We start from the raw sequence: 12,255 nt of genomic DNA, 5'->3' as shown, positions 1-12,255 counted from the left end.
CTGGACATTTAAGTGATGTTTATTTTTTCTATCCATGAACATGGTATATGCTTCCACTTATTTGTATCTTCTTCAATGTATTCATTGTCTTATACTTTTCCAAGTTCAGATCTGTTATATCTTTGGTTAGGTTTTTTCTTAGGTATTTTATTCTTTTTAAAGCAATTGTGAATGGGATTGTTTTCTTAATTTCTCTTTCTGTTAGTTTGTTATTGGCAAATCAAAGTGCAACTTATTTCTGGATATTAATTTTGTATCCTGCTATGTTGCTGATTTCATGTATCAATTCTAGTAGTTTTGGTGGAATCTTTGGGGTTTTCTATGTAAAGTGTCATGTCATCTGCAAATAAAGTCATTTTTACATCTTCCTTTCCAATTTGAATGTCTTTTATTTCTTCTTTCCTGATTGCTATGGCTGAGACTGCTAGTACTATGTTGATTAAGCGAGGTAAAAGCAGATATCCCTGTTTTGTTCCTAATATTAAGGGAAATGCTTGTACTTTTTGCCTATTGAGTATGATGCTGGCAGTAGGTTTGCCATATGTGGCCTTTATTATATTTAAGTATGTTCCATCTATTCCCATTTTGCTGAGAGTTTTTACCATAAATAGGTGAGGGGTTTTACCAAATGCCTTTTCTACATCTATTGATATGATCATGTGGTACTTGTCCTTCACTTTATTTCTATGGTATATCACATTTATTAATTGGTGAATGTTATAGCAACACTTCATTCCTAGAATAAATTCCACTTGATCATGGTGTATGATCTTTTACATGTATTGCTGTATTCAGTTTGCTAATATTTTGTTGAGAATTTTATCATCTATGTTCATTATGGATATTGGCCTATTATTTTCCTTCATTGTAATATATGTATCTGGTTTTGGAATTATGATAATGCTGGCCTCATAAAATTAGCTTGGGTGTCTTCCCTCCTCTTGAATATTTTGGAAATAGTTTGAGAAGAAGACATGTTAGTTTTTGTTTTTGTTTTTGTTTTTTCCAAAATGTTTGGTAAACTTCAACTGTAAAGCCATCTGATCCAGGGCTTTTGTTTCTTGGGAGTTTTTTTGATCACTGCTTCAATTTCATTACATGTGATATATCTATTTAGATTCTCTAATTCTTCCTGATTTAGTTTTGGAAGATGTATCTTTCTAGAAATTTAGTTGTTTCATCTAGGCAGTCCAATTTGTTGGCATATAGTTGTTCATAATACTTAACAATCCCTTGTATTTCTTTGGTTTTCTCTTTGTTATTTCTCTTCTTTCATTTCTGATTTTATTTATTTGGGACCTCCCTCTTTTTTCCTGATGAGTCTGGTTAAAGATTTGTCACTCTTGTTTATGTTTTTTTTCTTATTTGAGTAGGTTTATTTCTTGTTTATGTTTTCAAAGAACTAACTTTGGATTCATTGATCCTTTGTATTGGGTTTTTTTAGACTCTATTTCATTTATTTCTGCTTTGGTATTTACTGTTTCCTTTCTTCTACTCACTTTGCATTTTGTTTGTTGCTCTTTTTCAAGTTCCTTTAAGTGTACAGTTAGAATGCTTATTTGAATGTTTTCTTGCTATTTCCCTTTTAGGGCTGCTTTCCCTGTGTCCCACAGAATTTAGTTTGTTGTGTTCTCATTTTTATTTGTTTGGCAATATCTTTGTTTATTCTTTGATCTCTTTGTTGACCCATTTATTGTTTAATAACATGTTACTTAGCCTCCATGTCTCTGATTATTTTTCAGAGTTCCTCTTGTTATTGATTTCTAGTTGTTAACATTGTGGTCAGAGAAGATGCTTGATATGATTTCAATCTTATTAAATTTATTGAGACTTGTTTTGTGTCCTAACATGTGGTCTATCATAGAAAACATTCCATGTGAACTTGAAAAGTATGTATATTCTGCAGCTTTGGGGTGAAACTCTCTGATGATATCAATTAAATCCATTTGCCCTAATGTGTCATTTTAGGACACTGTCATGTTGATTTTCTGCCTTGAAGATATATCCTTTGGGGTGTCAAAATCCCCAACTATGACTGCATTTCTGTTGATCTCTCCCTTTCCATCCATTTAGATTTGCTTAAATATTTAGGTGCTCCTATGTTGGGGGTATAAATGTTTGCTTTGGTTATATCCTCTTGTTGGATTGATCCCTTTATTATTATGTAATGTTTTTCTTTGTCTCTTACAACAGCCTTTGTTTCAAAGTCTATTTTGTTGGATATAATTATTTCTACTTCACCTGTTTTTCCTTTCCACTTGCATAAAATATCTTTTTCCATTCCTTTACTTTTAGTCTGTGTGTACCTTTTGATTTGAGGTTGGTCTCTGGGAATTAGCATATATATATATAGTTCTTGTTTCTTATCCATTCTGTTACCCTATGTCTTTTGGTTGGGGTCTGTAAGCCATCTACATTTAATGTGATTATTGACAGATATGTATTAAGTGCAATTTTATTTTTATAATATTTTTTCTCCCTCCCTCTCTCTCTCTTTCTCTCTCTCTCTTTTACTTTTTCTTCTTCTTCTTAAAGCAATCCCTTTAACATTTGTTGCAATATGGGTTTGGTGTTAAGAAACCCCTTTAGCTTTTTCTTGTCTGGAAAGCTCTTTATTTTTCCTTCAATTCTAAATGATTACCTTGATGAGTAAATTGGCCTTGGTTGTAGGTCCTTGCTTTTCATCACCTTGAATATTTCATGACACTCCCTCCTGCTTTGAGATATTCTTATTGAAAAATCTGATGACAGCCTAATTGGAGATCCCTTGTAGGAAACTACCTAATTTTCTCTTGCAACTTTTAGAATTCCCTCCTTTTCTTTAAGCTTTGGCATTTTAATCATGATCTGTTGTGGTGAAGGCCTTTTTGGGTCCATCTTCTTTGGTATTTTCTGTGCTTCCTGGTTTTGTATGTCATTTTTCTTCTTTAGAATAGGAAAATTTTCAGTCATTATTCCTTCAAATAACTTCTCAATCCTTTGCTCACTCTCTTTTCCTTCTGTTATTCTTATAATGCATATGTTGTTACATTTCATGTTATCTCAAAGATTCCTTAAGCTTTCCCCATTTTAAAAAAAATTCTTTTTTCTTTTTGCTGTTCAGCTTGGGTATCTTTTTCTACCTTGTCTTCCAAATTGACATTTAAATCCTCTGCTCTATCTAACCTACTCTTTTTTCCTTCCATTGTATTATTTATTTCATATCTTGTACTCTATTTTTGACTGGTCCTTTTTAGGATTTCTATATCTTTTTTCATACTGTTGAGTATCTATAATCATTACTCTAAACTCTATATCTGATAAATCACTTGTTTTCATTTCATTTAGTTCTTCTGGAGAATTCTCTTGTTCTTTCTGTTGGGGCATTTTTCTTTGTCTTCCCATTTTGGCTGCTTCTTTGTATTTGTTTCTATATATTATGTAGACCTGCAAAGACTCTGATGCAGCCTTATGTCATATGCTTCTTGTTACTGTCCCTGGGCAACCTGTTTGTATCTATCAGCAACCCAGAGGTTGTGTCTAGCTATGTTGGGCCTGTTTGTATACAGCAAGTACCAGGCTGCACACCAAGGCTGGCTTTACCAGCACTGTGCCTAGCAGAGGGTCGGCTAAATAAAGATCTCAGAGCTCCCAGAGATTCACTTTCCTTGTTTGATTTAATCACTGAGATTAAGCAGCCTGAGTTAAGCTCCACAGTGTGTGGGGTGAGTGGGATTCCTGTGTGTGTGGGGTTATTGCTTCTACTCAGGCTGATGCTGCTGGGAGGGGATTGTTCTGCCCAAGAAAGGTGGCCTCTACTAAAGGTGAATGACTCAGCACAGGGATCTTGGCAGCTGTGTCTTCAGCTCTCTCCTCTGAGCTACCAGCCCTATACTCTCCTCACGTATTTCTCATTCACTCTGCCCTCCCTTTGCCAGAGCTCAGGGTGGGTAGCTCCAAATGAAATTTTGTACATTGGCTCTTTAACCACTCTCTGTGCCTCAAGCTATTTGTCCCTGGTAGACTGAAATCCTACTGCTTTTGACAGCTGGTTATGATTTGGGTTCCTTTTCTGGTTCTAATGCTTTAGGCTGGGGAACACATCTTGGGGTTTAGATGCCATACTTCTCAGGAGATCCCCCCTCCAGCTACTGAAATATCCCTTAGAACTTCAACTGCTACCTTTGGAAGCCCAGTCAGCCTTTCACACCTTTGTACTCTCTACAGTCACATGGAAGTTGTCTTCCATTTGTCCTTGATTTTAAAAATTCTCTCCAGCTAGTGTTCAGCTGGTTATTTAGGATGATTTTTCTTTAATTTAGTTGTAATTCCAGCTTGGTTCTGATAGAAGGTTAGTGTGTGTATCTTCCACTTCTGTGCCCTCCTGGGTCATATTCCCAGAAATTTTGCAACAGCCAGAGAAAAACACAAAGGGCAATGTTCTGAACAAAAAAGTGTATGTCTAACCTCATGGGGTTGGGGGCCTGGCCTAGTGGCACATAGAAGCACTCTAATTCACCAACCTGGAAACTCCTTATTTAGCTTCCTTAGTGGTTGTTTTACAGTTTGTAGTACACCTTCAACTTATTGCAGATTACTTCCATAAAATATTATGCAACTTTACATGGAAGATAAGAACTTTGTTACAGTATATGTCAATTTCTTCACTCTGGGATTAATGCTTTCCTTGTCATATATATTACTTTTACATGTGCTTTAATCTTTGTTTTTATATGTTTAATATAAATCTAATAAGAAAATAATCTTATATACTTATCCAGTGTTGTTTATTCTTTTGTTTAGGTCCAAATTTCCATCTGGACTACTTCTCTTTCTGCCTGAATAGCTTTCTTTAACATTTCTTTTGGAAATGAATTCCTATACTTGCATTGTCGGAGAAAGTTTAATTTCATCTTATTTTTGAAAGGCATAATATAATAGCTTGACAATTATTTTGTTTTAGTTCCTTAAAAGAAAGTGTTTAGTCTAGGGTCAATTATTCCCTACTACTGAGGCAAGAGTTTCTGAATTCCAAAACCAGTAGGCTATGAATTATGAGGTACTCTGGTGTGCTATATCAGGAGACCCCAACCCTGGGATTAGGAACCAGGCTACATGGCAGGGGGTAAGCAGGGGTGGGGTAAGTAAGCAAAGCTTCATTTGTTTTTACAGCCACTAGCCCATCGATCTCATTAATGCCTAAACTCTGCCTCCTCTCAGATCAGCAGCCCAGCTTTATATTTTCATAGGAGTGCAAACCCTACTGTGAATTGTACACTCAAGGGATCTAGGTTGTGCACTCCTTGTGAGAATCTAATACCTGACAATCTGAAGTGAAGTGGAGGGGGTGATGCTAGTGCTGGGGAACAGCTGCAAATACAGATTATCATTAGTAGAGAGGTTTAATTGCACAGAGACCATAACAAATCAATTGCTTGCAGACTCATATCAAAACCCTATCAGTGAGTGGCAAGTGACAATTAAGCTGCATCTTATGGCAGGCTTTATAGTAGAAGATGAGTTCATATACTTCAATTGTACAGCTGCATCTAGTGACATGTTTTAAATCAGAATCCAACACTTATTTAAGTCCATGTGTGGCCTGCCAATTATTTTATTTACCATGTCCATCTATGCCTCTTTCCCTCACTGTGCACTTTGTCTCAGCCGTAGTTTTGGTAAGCCAACATCCTAACCCTAGCCAAAATGAGTAAAAAAATAAACATCTCTTGAAAGCTTCTTTGAAAAGGGGCAAAGACCCAAAGATGAGAAAGCAAAAGGCTTTAGAACTGCCAACAAAAAGAAAGCTGCATTTAAAAGAAAATACCAATAATCTTACTTAAATACAGGTTCATTGCAACACATGATTCACATTCCCTGAACCTGTTTTGTGTAATATGTGGAGACTGACTAACCAAGGAAGCCATGAAACCTTCAAAACTGCTTTACCACATGGAGACCAAGCACCCTGCATTAAAAGACAAGCCTTTGGAATTTTTTCAAAAGAAAAAAATGTGAACATGAAGAACACAAGCAATTACTGAAGGCCACCACTTCATCAAATGTGTCTGCACTGACAGCATCATTCTTAGTGGCTAACAGCATTGCTAAAGCTGAGAAGTCCTTTACCATTGGTGAGGAGTTGACTCTGCCGGCTGCTAAGGACATTTGTCATGAACATTTAGGAGAGGGTGCAGTTCAAAAGGTGGCATGTGTTGTGTTCGTCTTAAAGCTACTACCATAACTAGATGAATTGATGAAATGGCAGAGGATATTGAGCCACAAGTGTTAGAGAGAATTAATGAGTCACCGTGGTGTTCAATCCACGTTGACGAGTTTGCTGATGTTAACAACAAGGCAATAATGCTTGTTTTTGTGAGATATATTTCTCAAGAGGCCGTGCATGAGGATATGTTATGTGTGCTTTTGTTGCCAACCAACACCACAGCTGCAGAGCTATTCAAGTCTTTGAGTGATTACATATCAATGACCAATTCAGGAATTGGTCATTTAATCCAGAACATATAGAAATTTGAAGTTGTCTCAAATATACTTTTTGAGGTGCTCTTGTGTTGGTACGTGCACAGGCAGATGGGCTTCCATGACTGGACAACTTTCTGGTTTCACTACTTGTGTCAAAGGGGTCCCTTCTGAATGTGAGTCTACGCACTATGTCATCCATAGAGAAATGCTGGCTAGCCAAATAATGTCACCTGAACTTAATGACATTTTGCAGGATAGGATTAAAATTGTCAACCACATTAAAACACATGCCCTTAACTCACATATGTTTGTGCAGCTCTGTGAGGAGATGCATGCAGAGTGCACACATCTCTTATACACAGAAGTGAGATGGCTTTCTAAAGGGAGATAACTGGCCAGAGTTTTTGAGTTATGCGAGTTGCTCCAGAGATGTCTTTTAGAAAAACAGTCACAATTGGCAACACATTTCAGTGACAAAGAATGGGTGGCAAAACTTGCTTAATTGTGTAACATATTCAACCTGCTCAACAAACTTAATCTGTCACTTCAATAACTATACTGAAGTCAGCAGATAAAGTGGCTGCATTCAAAGCCAAACTGGAATTATGGGGACAATGACTGAACATTGGAGTTTTTGACATGTTTCAAATATTAGCAGAGATTTTCAAAGAGACTGAGTCAGGGCCTTCTTCCTCCCAGATGGTGCACGATCACCTATCCCAGCTTTCAAAAGTGTTTAACATTGCTTCCCAACCACAAAAGACCCCTGAAATGGGAAGGAATAGATCTGTGACCCATTTGTGAATAAGCTGGGTGAAGCTGGAAGAGGATCCACTGCTTGAGATTGCAAATGGCAGTGGCCTTAAAAGTATGTGTGAGACAACTTCAACTCTCCATATATTCTGGGTTAAATCAGGGAAGAACATTCTAAGATTGCCACAAAGACACTGAGAAGCCTGCTTCCATTTCCAACATTCTATCTTTGTGAAGCAGGGTTTTCTGCAGTGATAGCAACCAAAACGAGATTATGGAGTAGACTGGACATAAGCAACACACTTTGGGTGCCACTGTCTCCCATCACCCCCAGATGGGACCATCTAGTTGCAGTAAAACCAGCTCAGGGCTCCCACTGATTCTGCATTGTGGTGAGTTGTATAATTATTTCACTATATATTACAATGTAATAGTAATAGAAATAAAATGCACAGTAAATGTAATGAGCTTTAATCATCCCCAAACCATCCCCCATATCCTATCCCTGGGAAAATTGTATTCCACAAAACTGGTCCCTGGTGCCAAAAAGGTCGGGGACTGCTGTGCTTGAGGGAATAGGCACTGGTCCTTTACCTAAAACTTTCTGGTATATTTTCCTCAGCTTTAGGTAATTTCCTCATATGCATGTACTGATCAGTATTCTGCTGGAAATTCAAGGGCAGAAGTGTGCAGATCTTCAAGAATTTTCCCTCTGTGTAACTCTCTCTTCTCCTTCACACTGTCCTACAAACTTTGGTTGCCTTAGTCTCCCTGGTATCTTAGCTCCCTTCAGCTTAAGGAGTGAGCTAGACTCCTCCTTAAGTTCTCCCTGCTTGTGCCATATCCTGGAAAGTCTTTCAAGGCAGCAAACTTGGGTAGTTTCATAGCTCACCTCATTTGTTTCCTCTCTGTCAGTGATCACCATCTTTGGTGAAAACTATTGTTTTAAAATTTGACCCACTTTTTGTTTCGTTTTTTTTTTCAGACAAGAGGTTAAATCTCATCCACGTTAGTCTGCGTTTGTTCTAAATGAAAGTTATACCTGCTACTTTAAAAGTGATTTATAAATCTTACTTTCCAGGGCAGAGAAGGGAGAGATCTAGTCACCCCTTGATCACTATGTCATATAGTAACTAGAACTTGATATTTAATTAATTAATTTGTATATATCAACAACCAGAGCTAGGTGTAGTTAAATCAGATCTTCTGTTAATCTATAATCTGTTTCAATGAATCACTTAAACCATGTTAACTTGAATGCAAATGTGACATAGACAAATGACAAGGAAGTAACTTGCATTAATTTTTAACGTAGAAAAACCAAATGATTTGGCTGAACCACTGATGAGTTGTTTAACTGCCTATTGGTCACTTCAGCCTAGTTTATGTGACTAAAAATATAGAGCCTGGCGAATCCCAGAGAATTTTCAATGACAGTATAGAAGTGAAGTTCCAAACAGTTTTGAGCACAAATTGTTTTCTTCCTTTCATTTTCTGAGAAAAACATCAAATTTCATATTTTGTTTAGTCTTTTTCTTAACAGCTAAAAAATTTACTTCAGAGTATATTTTTATTGATGTTTTTGTCAGCTCTTTTGCTGTACTACCAGAGGTCATAAATACCTATATAAAATGCCCCAGGGCTCTGATTAACCAACAACTCTTCCGAGGACTTTTCTTCCTGGATTCTAAACTTCCTCATCACTTATCCCCAATAACTCTCTGAAATGCCTCTCACTCTCTGACACCGATATTTCTTGATAATACACCTGAGTTTTTGTTAGGCCTAACTTCCAATGTGCTGCCTCTCTGAATATGCTCCATGGACTTTCCATCTCTCCTGCTCACACACCTGAGTCAGTGTTTTGAGGCCAAGGCCAAGTCCTCTATAGATAAGGGCAAATGAAACCATGGATAAAGTTAAAATGTATTAAATACTATTTATCTACCATTGCAGCTTTCTATAGTTTTGTTATAAACAAAGAGAAAGAATATAGAATAAAATTAATCTTCACAACATCCTGGCACATAAGAGTGTCTCAAGTATATTGGGCTTATAGTTTGTTTGGGGTTTTCTTTAGCAACATAAACTATTGTCGGTGAGTCCATTCTCATTGCAAAGTAAAACATTTCACAATGCCCATGTAGCAGAAAATCTCTCCCAACTGCACTTGTTAACTGATTCTGTTTGACAAGTGGCTGCTTCTTGATAATTACTGTACAAACCATTACTTCCAAAATAAATTAAACTTTCATCACTTTATCCTGCTCTTCTACGTTCATTAATATGTATCTTATAAAATAGGTGGCTGCACCTGCATTGGGAAGTGCAGAAGCTTATACTAAAAGATTGTGCTTTTGTATATATTTAGTCATTGAGAGCTATGATTAGTTCACCTGCAATACAAGTCCAGAAACTTCTATGCGGTGGGGGAGGGGTAGAGCCAAACACTAAATTCAAAGGGAAATTTTAATTCATTTCTATTTAGTCATCTTTGAATTTTATGTGACAAAATATGCTCACATACTTACTCTTTTTATAAGGCCAACTTCAATACCTAAAGAATCAGCTTCTCTGTGATACACACACCACTTTACAGTGTACTGGGTTTCCCTAAGTAGATGATCTGCTCATACCCAAAGTGCAGCCTACCTTATATGGGACATAAAGGGAACTGGAAGATGGCAAAACTGAACAGATATTTCTTGTTTGGATACCTAGCCATAAATCATGTTTGTGATGATTAGAATTTGTTTCATTTTCAGTGAGCCCATTTGACCATATCTTCAATTTTCTTTTGATTTTAAAGATTTTTGCATGGTCTCCAGCTGAGGTCAACATTACACAATAAATATCTAATGATAACACTGGTTCATCTGTGTGGTAATCAGCTTTTTTTATTTTCTAGTTTTTATTGATAGTAAATGTACATTTTAAATAACCGATGAAAAAAATACAATACACATCTAGTTGCCAAACAAAATTTTTTGAACTCTGTTTATCATTCTGAAATAATTAGAACATTTTTGTATTATTATTCTGATATTGATCCATTTATTGACTTTTGGTATGATTGGTCAACTAGGACCTTCATTTGACAAACATTTATCGACTACCAGAAGAGTTCTTAGTATTGCACTAGGTGCTATTCTGACTTAGTTCTATCTTGATTTTAAGGAAATAGCAAGTTTAAAGTGAAATATCTTTAGAGCATTATTGTTATAGATATTTCTTCTAGTCCTTATCTCTCATTGTAATTAACTTTCAATAATATAAGTATGACATTTAATGACAGTTCCCAATATTGACTACATATTTTATAGAAAATATTGGATGTGTTTACTAAAAGTTACTTGAAGATACGACCTTTGTTATTCAGCAATTCCCAAATTTTCTCACCTTATTCTGTAAATAACCTTGCCTCCAGAGATTTTAGAATTACTGCCATAAGACCCTAAAGCAAACAATTATTCTCAAAGACAGTTCTGATATGAGATATAATGTCTCAAAAGATTCTCTGACAAATAGCCAAACCAATCTGACAGTGTAAAATGAGGCACTTGGAGAAAAACCTAGAATTTTCTTTCTTTTTAAAAATGAAACCCCTTTTCTGCACAAAATTATTATTATAGGTAAGACATTTATATTTTCCTTGACAAACTATTTGACAATAATTACTTGTGAGCCCCCAGATAGCCCTGGGTTATGTTATTTCCCTCACCTTAAACATAAAGATTTATCAGTTTATCCAAATGGTCCCCCTATAACTTATAGAACTAAGGTCATAATTCAAAATTTCTGACTCTGAGAGTATCAGGTTTTGGAACTTAATGTCAATACTCTTCAATTTTCTTCCATAAATAGTGTCAATATTCATTAATTTTTATCCATAACTTTCTTTTTATATTTTTCATCTGGTCTTCTTCACCTATCTTTACTCCTCATGCTACATTTTGTATGTAAGGTGAATCCTACCTAATCTGTTTCTGACACTTCCTGTCCACGCTATCTCACCAGTTATCAAAATAAAAGATTTTCTCCATTCAAAACATGAATGACATGCAATTCTAAAGTTTTCATTATATTCATTTGGAAAGCAGAACTGTTGATTGCTTATGTTTCCTCATTCTACAGTATGACACTAGAGTCCAGAATATAAAAGAAGGCCTATATTTCCTACCTAAACACAAAGAAAGTGGTCATTGTGAAGTTAATCTAATTTGAATACTACTGGGAGTGGAGGCCTTAAGGAAATTTGTAAGTCATATTTATTTTGGTGAAATCATATTGAAAATGTAAGGGTGGAGAACAATCAGTAAATGAAATCCTTGTCATTGGGAGTAATTAATCCCATAATCATCAGTTTTGCAAATTCAGAGAAACTGAGGTTGTTAAGAAATGGAAGTTGTTCTAGTAGACAGTCTACTTCATTGATTTTGCAAGGCAAATGCTTTTGGATTGTGCTAGAGTTTGGAAGATTTATCGTTATTTCAAACTAAAAATCTCCCCTTTGTAGTATCTCCTCAAAGGCCCAAGTACTTTCTTCTAAAGCAATGTGAAAGATTTACTATGCAATTTCCACTTAAATAGATATGAATAGATGTTATATCTTCATATTTTTTTTCTTTATAGTAAAAAACTATAGTTCTATCCACAAGGTCAGTGACCCTCGTGCAGGCCTAAATTTGGCCAGCGAAAGCAACAGTAGAAAGGTAGGCACAGACTGAGATAAAACAAACAAGCTTGATGGATAATTGACAAAGAGGCACAGAGGTAGATACCAGAATTAAGGTTTTAATGGGCAATAATTAGTTCACTTCTTGATTTGTTTGAAGGAATAAGTCTTGGCTCAGAACTCTGGTTGTGAGTCTCAGTAAGTAGGTGGTAGCTGACACCAGGAACATGCAGAGCTCACCAGGGTGAGTATACAGAGTAAGCTAACAGTGGATCAAGAATGGGATTGCGAGGAATTTTATCAATTGAAGGACAGTGTCAAGTAAAAGTCCTCTAGGACTTTTGGGAAATGTCAGATGTTTAAAA

At 36.0% G+C, this 12,255-nt stretch overlaps 1 long non-coding RNA gene across 1 annotated transcript; it reads right to left on the bottom strand.

Annotated features, from left to right (window-relative positions):
- Positions 1–412: 412 nt before the first annotated feature.
- LOC118499872 lies at positions 413–7,650 on the bottom strand. The gene is made up of 3 exons (XR_004902417.1): positions 7,409–7,650; positions 5,962–5,965; positions 413–424 (listed from the first exon to the last, which is right to left on the bottom strand). It is a non-coding gene; the product is annotated as an uncharacterized LOC118499872 (long non-coding RNA).
- Positions 7,651–12,255: the final 4,605 nt, after the last annotated feature.

Source organism: Phyllostomus discolor, chromosome 4 (assembly GCF_004126475.2).
Source record: "Phyllostomus discolor isolate MPI-MPIP mPhyDis1 chromosome 4, mPhyDis1.pri.v3, whole genome shotgun sequence".
In the NCBI taxonomy this organism is placed as follows: domain Eukaryota; kingdom Metazoa; phylum Chordata; class Mammalia; order Chiroptera; family Phyllostomidae; genus Phyllostomus; species Phyllostomus discolor.
Note: the sequence above shows the minus strand (reverse complement) of the source record. Positions and strands in the feature narration are given on the sequence as shown.